The 6,916-nt window shown below is 44.9% G+C and overlaps 1 long non-coding RNA gene across 1 annotated transcript; it reads right to left on the minus strand.

The window, feature by feature from the left end:
* Positions 1 to 576: 576 nt before the first annotated feature.
* Positions 577 to 1,651, minus strand: LOC129632913 (uncharacterized). Its single transcript, XR_008704747.1, has 2 exons — positions 1,497 to 1,651; positions 577 to 862 (listed from the first exon to the last, which is right to left on the minus strand). It is a non-coding gene; the product is annotated as an uncharacterized LOC129632913 (long non-coding RNA).
* Positions 1,652 to 6,916: the final 5,265 nt, after the last annotated feature.

The following is a 6,916-nucleotide window of genomic DNA, read 5'->3' on the forward strand; positions in this document are numbered from 1 at the left end:
GACGCCGGCCAGGAGGCCGGCCTCCCCAGACGTCAGTCACTGCGCAGCAAACGCGCCCTCCCTCTGCCGAGAGCCATCAAGAGTCTCAGTGAAAAACGTCAATTCTGTTTACATCCAGCGTCGCTGATGGCTTGGCACGCCAACATCCTGGGCAAACACCGCTGCATCGAGAGCAAAGTCCGCAAAAATAGGAGGCTGCCACTCCCCTCGTCTTATGAAATTGAAAGGTCTGGGAAGGGGCACAGACAGAGGCCGCGTTACAGCCCTTCTCCGCTCCCCTCTCCACCCTAGCTGTCAAATTTACTGTTCAAGCTTTTCTTTGTAATCACACGATTACGCACTTCATCACCTGCCCCACCCCCATCATTCCATCTAATGGTTTTAAAGGGAAAGGAAATTACTTGTCTTCGCAGCCAGCACTTGACACTTTTATGGGTCATTTGTAATGAAGCCATTCTTCGGCTTTAATGGAGACCTTGATTCCGACCGGTGTGAATAATTGTCACGAGGTGATTAATTAAATATTCACCACTCCCCTATAAAATTGATCAACATATTACATTACACTGCTCTGAAAGTTATTTTATTTCTTCATTCGACTTCAAATTCTATGCATTTAAACAAGCTTTAAGCTGGAGCCACATAATTTACTACATATTAATTATACATACACACGGACCAACTAAAGTAAGGAAAAGTGTTTTACACCTTTTTTTTTTTAACTCTGTAAAATGTGCCCCCATGACTAACAGCAGTGAGGAGTCCTGTCTTCGGAAGGAAATGCCTTGTATTTGCTTCTCCTCCGAGGACAGAGGGGTCGTCTCTGTTGGCAGATTTGAAGTTCTCCGAGCGTTGGCTTGATCTGAAATAAATTTCCGAGGCAAAGAGTAATATTACCGAATGCAACTGGTATATAAAATGTTGGCTTTTAAAATGCCATCCCAGGACAAGACGCAGTAGTGAGTTTCACAGTCTATCTCTTCTCCACCACAGCTGAGTGGGGTTGGGCGGCAGGGGGTGAAGTCCCAGGCCGAGGACTCTGCTGAAACTAAGAAAAAGTTGGGGCCCCCATAACCACCGTGAATCCCAGACGCTGGTTCCCTCTGGGGTTTAGACGGTCTGCGTAAATGAATGAAATTCTTCCTAGAAAGTGGGTCCCTCTTACTTGCATTTCCCTCACAGAGGCCGGGGCTTCTCTTGTCACAGAGTGTGTGGCAAGCAGAGAAGATCACCTTAAAAAATTCAGATCCCTAATTCCAAACGTGAAACTCGAAGTCAGAGATGATGTAAGGCTCAAAATCAAATCAGATGTTAATACTAACAAGGAACAGATGGAATGAGGCGAATTATGTTAAAACCTATGGAACTAAGTATCGGGAAAATTATGAAAAATACAAACAAAAAACAATCTGATTTTCTATAGAGTTTTTGCACTTGACCAGGGAGTAATAGACATAAAAGGGACTGATACGGGCACACTGCAGACAGACACAGACCAGCGCTGGCACGTCAGAGGGCAGCAACACAGGCGACTCTTCCCAGAAAGATGCCGGCACCCGCCGGGCACAGAGAGGCACCTGGGCGTCCCGAGCCGGCCAAGCAGCCGAAGGTTTAGCACACACCTCAGACCCCTGAGCCGCAGAAGCACCTCAGACTATATACAGCACGGCCCCCACCTCTGATCCAAGTGCACCCAATCCACCCACGGACATTCTAGAAGGCCTGGGAGGTGCCCCTTTGAATGCAGATTCCTGATTTAATTGAAGTAAGCATAAGCAATCAACTCCTTTTTTTCCAGGCCGTTAAAATGCCATTGAATGAACATAGCAGATAAAAAAAAAATGGGCAAAAAAAAAAAAAATTTCAGCTTAAACAAACTTGCTGTTTGTAGACTTGATCCCATGGATCTGCTGTGGTCAAGATGATTGGGGCAGCGGCCACGGGAATGAATCCCACAAAGGGACTGAGTTTAATCATCCAATCCCAGACTGTATTGATTTTGGGACTACTTCCAATGACTATATAAATAAGCCATTTCTTTGCAACTGTATCTACAGCCGGTCATGAACCCAAAACCTTCACAACCTGGTCCAAAGTGAATTATGCCCTGCAGAAATAAATTAATAAAACGAACACAGCAAGGCTCCTCCACCAACTTATTTTCACGTTTCAAGAGCTTAAAAATATAAAATCAATAATCATTTAGTCATAAGGGTAAATGAAGCGACATAACATCAAAGTATACCCTTTAGCCATTCAAGTCATCCTAGGTAATTTATCTCATCAAAAGGCAGTGGTAATAATCCTTTCCACTCGGAGACAAGCTGCCACACAGCTGCTGTATTATCCTAGAGTAAACAAGTTGGGAGAAAATATTAAAAATCAATATCTGTTTCCTTCTATCAGACCAGATGGCATCCATCATAAATCTGCCCCTGTAAAGAGTTCTTGGAGCTGGGTGCCCAGACTGAGGAAGACAACCGAATGAACAGCATAAAATGAAGCTCTGCTCAATGGGGAATGACAGTTGGATTTCTTTAAAAATGCAGTATTTTACAATTGTAAAAATTTGCTGAAATTATAATTATGGGGGGAAAAAAATCTATCATAGCCATGGGCACAGAAAGGAAGCAATTACCAGCACTGCAAAGTAAAAATGCACACGGCAGCTTTCAACAGCTTCCACACGTGAGCCTAGCTGTTTGATTGATTGAGTTGGTCATTCATTCATTCATTCGTTCTTGGGGCCTGAAGTTTTCCAGTGGTGACGTTCAGGCAGCAGCCCCTCCACGTGGAGGATCTATCACTCCGTCACACCTTTGTCACCCGTAACATTCTCTCCCAAGACATCTATTCCAGGTTTTGACAAGTCTTTTCTGATCACCATTGGCCCAGTAGGAGACCCTTGATGCTAAGTCCCTCAGACTCTGTTTCCCAGGAGTTGGAGGGAGTCGTGTGAACCCAGGTCCCCCAGAGGCGGGTCTTTCCCCAGACACACTAAGACTCAGGGAGTCCTGTCTGCTGGAGAGCAGAAAACACAAAACCCCTCAAACACAATCATGTCTCAGGAATGGTCAACCCTGGTTTGGGGACTTAAGTTACTTTGTCCTCGCTAGGATAAACCATTTCGATCTCCCGTTGTCCATTACAGACTGAACTGTGTTTTCCCAGATTCAAAACTGAAACTCCAGCCCCAGCACCTTGGAATGTGGCTGTTTGGAGATGGTCCTTTGTAAACAGGTGAAGGTTAAATGAGGTCAGAAGGGTGAGCCCAGCTCTCTAGGACTGGTTTCCCAACAGGAGGAAAAGATGCTGCGAAGGCCACCTGCGACCCCGAGAGTGGTTCGTCCCCGGAAACCGCTGCTGCTGGGAGCTTGATGAGGGACGGGCAGCGTCTAGAGCTATGAGATGACACAGCTCTGTGGCTGAAGGCCCCCGTCCGCAACACTCTGTCAGCGCGGCCCCAGCAAACCTGAACAACATCCCTAGAATTTAAGCTCAGTGTAACGGCTTCCTCAGTGCGATAGATTTACACAGGAGAGTTCCATAAAGAAATTCCTTACTGATTGATACTTGAATTAAAAAAAAAAAACCTGAAGGGACCCCAAATAAGTTTATTTTAGGGTAAATCTTACCTTGTGTCAGTTTAAGGGGAAATGGCCATATTTCATTTTATAATAATGGCATTCCCTTCCTCAGTAGCTTAAATGTCCCCAAACTCATTATCCCCACCTTTGAAGATGCACCCAGATTAAGGCCCCTACTCAACTCTGTCTGACAGGTCCTCACAGTGTCCAAGGTCAGGTCTAGTTGCCACGTATTTATAAACAAGAACTAAGGTAAGATCTGGCTGTGGAAGAATCCTCATTGTGGCTGATTTGCTGGAGATTTATATCTCATCAAAAGGCCTATATAATTTTTGCACATACCCTCATTTAGGGGCTCATAATTCATCACCGAGGAGACTTAGTGAAGTTGCTTTTATAAAATTTATTTATAATTACATTAGAAGGGAAAAAGGAGAAGTTACAACAGGCAACACCGAAGTATGAAGGATCATAAGAGACTATTGTGAACAACCATATGCCAATAAAGTGAATTTTAAAGAAATCTAAATAAATGTCCTGTATGTTTTCCTAGCAAATGTGATCTTAGGGTCCACTCCTTGTTAAGGAAGGCTCCGCGTGGGTGTTGACTCTCTGCTGGGGGGAGTTTGTTGCCATCACAGATAAGAGGTCATTCCAGAGGAAGTGGTGAACCACGAGGAATGTCGACACAGAGCAGAGGTCTCCATAAAGCAGGTTTCCTACCTCCCTCCACCTGCGGGGTGATCCCAGCTCCTACCTGCCTGCAGCTGCTCAGCTGAGCCCTCAGAGAAGCTGGTGGAGCAAACGGAGAAACCACTGCCTCACATGATGTCAGACAATGACAGAGGGCTTCTTTATTATTCCAGGGACAATCCAAATCTGAGACGAGTGACAGATGACACTGAGTCTGAAGCAATGTGTCCCATTAGAAACGTTTACTCTGAGGATAATCTGCCAGCTCATGTGATGTCCTCCGTAAAGCACCATCTCTCTCAGTTCTCACCTGGAGAATCTCTTTCAGATCAGGCGCTTATTTGGACTAAGGGCTGGGAGTAGAACCGCAATCGTGAAATTATTCCATTCACTGACTATAACTTTTCTTTCACAGACATGAGTATCCGAGCTCTTGTTTTCTGCTTGGTTCAGAACCAAAAATAAATATTTGGATTGTAAAGAGCTGAATATCAATTCTCAGAAACGTCACAGTTGTTCTCACTTAATACTGTATTTCACATTGTCAAATGGGTTACAAATGAGACTCACTCCGAGAAAGTCACCCAAAGTGCACTGAACTGAAGTGTTAATCACTCGGTCAGGTCCAACTCTTGTGACCCCATGGACTGTAGCCTGACTGGCTGTTTTGTCCATGGGATTTTCCAGGCAAGAATGCTGGGGTGGGCAGCCATTCCCTTCTCCAAGGGATCTTCCTGACTCAGGGTTTGAACCTGAGTCTCCCACACTGCAGGCAGATTCTGCACTGTCTGAGCCACCAGGGAAGCCCAAAGCTCACTGAAAGCCATCTCAGACCCTGAGACCGGAAGGTGGACCCAGCATCAGAATTGCTGCCAAGTGACATCACTTGAGGCTGAGACCATCAATCAGGTGAGCCTCTCATGGGACCACACCCCTCAATCCGATGGTGCTCAATAGCTTTCTCTCAGGAACCATTTAATCATTAATACACTTCTCAAAGGGTGGTAAGAAAGTGAACTCTTTAAATGTAGGTGGTTGCTAAGAGACTGATATTTTGAGAATTTTCATCTTTATCAGATATATTTTTTCCATGGCAGACAGGATCTCAAGATCTGTCAAGAGGGTTAAACTATGACTTTAACAGAAGAAATTTATGCAGTTTTATAAATATTAGTCCCTCTTTTCCAGAAATGATTTTCTCCAAGTCTAATTTATTAATGAACTTTCAGCATCCTCATTCAGGCTAATGACAATTATTTACTTGTATTTAATAACTTAATACTCAACAAAGAAAATATCTACGTGCCAGATAACATTCTCTCCTTTCATGCTTTCTTCTCCTGCTTGCGTGCTCAGTCATCTCAGTCATGTCGGACTCTTTGTGACCCCTGGGCTGTAGCCAGCCAGGCTCCTCTGTCCATGGAATTCTCTAGACAAGAATACTGGGGTGGGTTACCAAGCCCTCCTTCACAGGATCCTCCCAACCCAGGGATCGAACCCAGGTCTCTTATATCCCCTGCATTGTCCGGCAGTTTCTTTACAACTAGTGCCACTGGAAGCCCCCTTTCCTGCTTAGGTTAGACTACTTCCTAAACCAGATTTGAAAACTTGAATGAAATAGACAAATAAGATTAACAGTCATTCCTAAACCTGAGGCCAGGAGGAATAACAGAGATAAATAAATCTGCATTTTATTAATTGATTCACTGATCAGATCCTCTGCATCATCGTTGTCATCATCATTACCAGACTCGGATGTACTTCTGGTGGAGCTGAAGAAACCACATTTACAATCTAGCATTTCTGTGTAATTTTAAATTATAAGAGGAAAGAAGGCTGAGAGCCGAAGAACTGATGCTTTTGAACTGTGGTGTTGCAGAAGACTCTTGAGAGTCCCTTGGACTGCAAGGAGATCCAACCAGTCCATTCTGAAGGAGATCAGCCCTGGGATTTCTTTGGAAGGAATGATGCTAAAGGTGAAACTCCAGTACTTTGGCCACCTCATGCGAAGAGTTGACTCATTGGAAAAGACTCTGATGCTAGGAGGGATTGGGGGCAGGAGGAGAAGGGGACGAAAGAGGATGAGATGGCTGGATGGCATCACTGAGTCTATGGACGTGAGTCTGAGTGAACTCTGGGAATTGGTGATGGACAGGGAGGCCTGGCGTGCTGCAATTCATGGGGTCGCAGGGAGTCAGACATGACTGAGTGACTGAACTGAACTGATTCTCATATTCATTGGAAGGACTGATGCTGAAGCTGAAGGTGGCTTTGGCCACCTGATGCAAAGAACTAACTCACTGGACTGCAGTACGCCAGGCTTCTCTGTCCATAACCAGCTCCCTGAGGTTGCTCAGACTCATGTCCATCAAGTCAGTGATGCCATCCAGCCATCTCATTTTCTGTTGTCCCCTTTTCCCCCTACCTTCAATCTTTCCCAGCATCAGGATCTTTTCCAATGAGTCGGTTCTTCGCATCAGGTAGCCAAAGGATTGGACTTTCAGCTTCAGCATCAATTCTTCTAGTGAATATTCAGGACTGGTTTCCTTTAGGATGGACTGGTTGAATCTCCTTGCAGTCCAAGGGACTCTCAAGAGTCTTCTCCAACACCATAGTTCAAAAACATCAATTCTTTG

Source organism: Bubalus kerabau, chromosome 18 (genome assembly GCF_029407905.1).
Source record: "Bubalus kerabau isolate K-KA32 ecotype Philippines breed swamp buffalo chromosome 18, PCC_UOA_SB_1v2, whole genome shotgun sequence".
Classification (NCBI taxonomy): domain Eukaryota; kingdom Metazoa; phylum Chordata; class Mammalia; order Artiodactyla; family Bovidae; genus Bubalus; species Bubalus kerabau.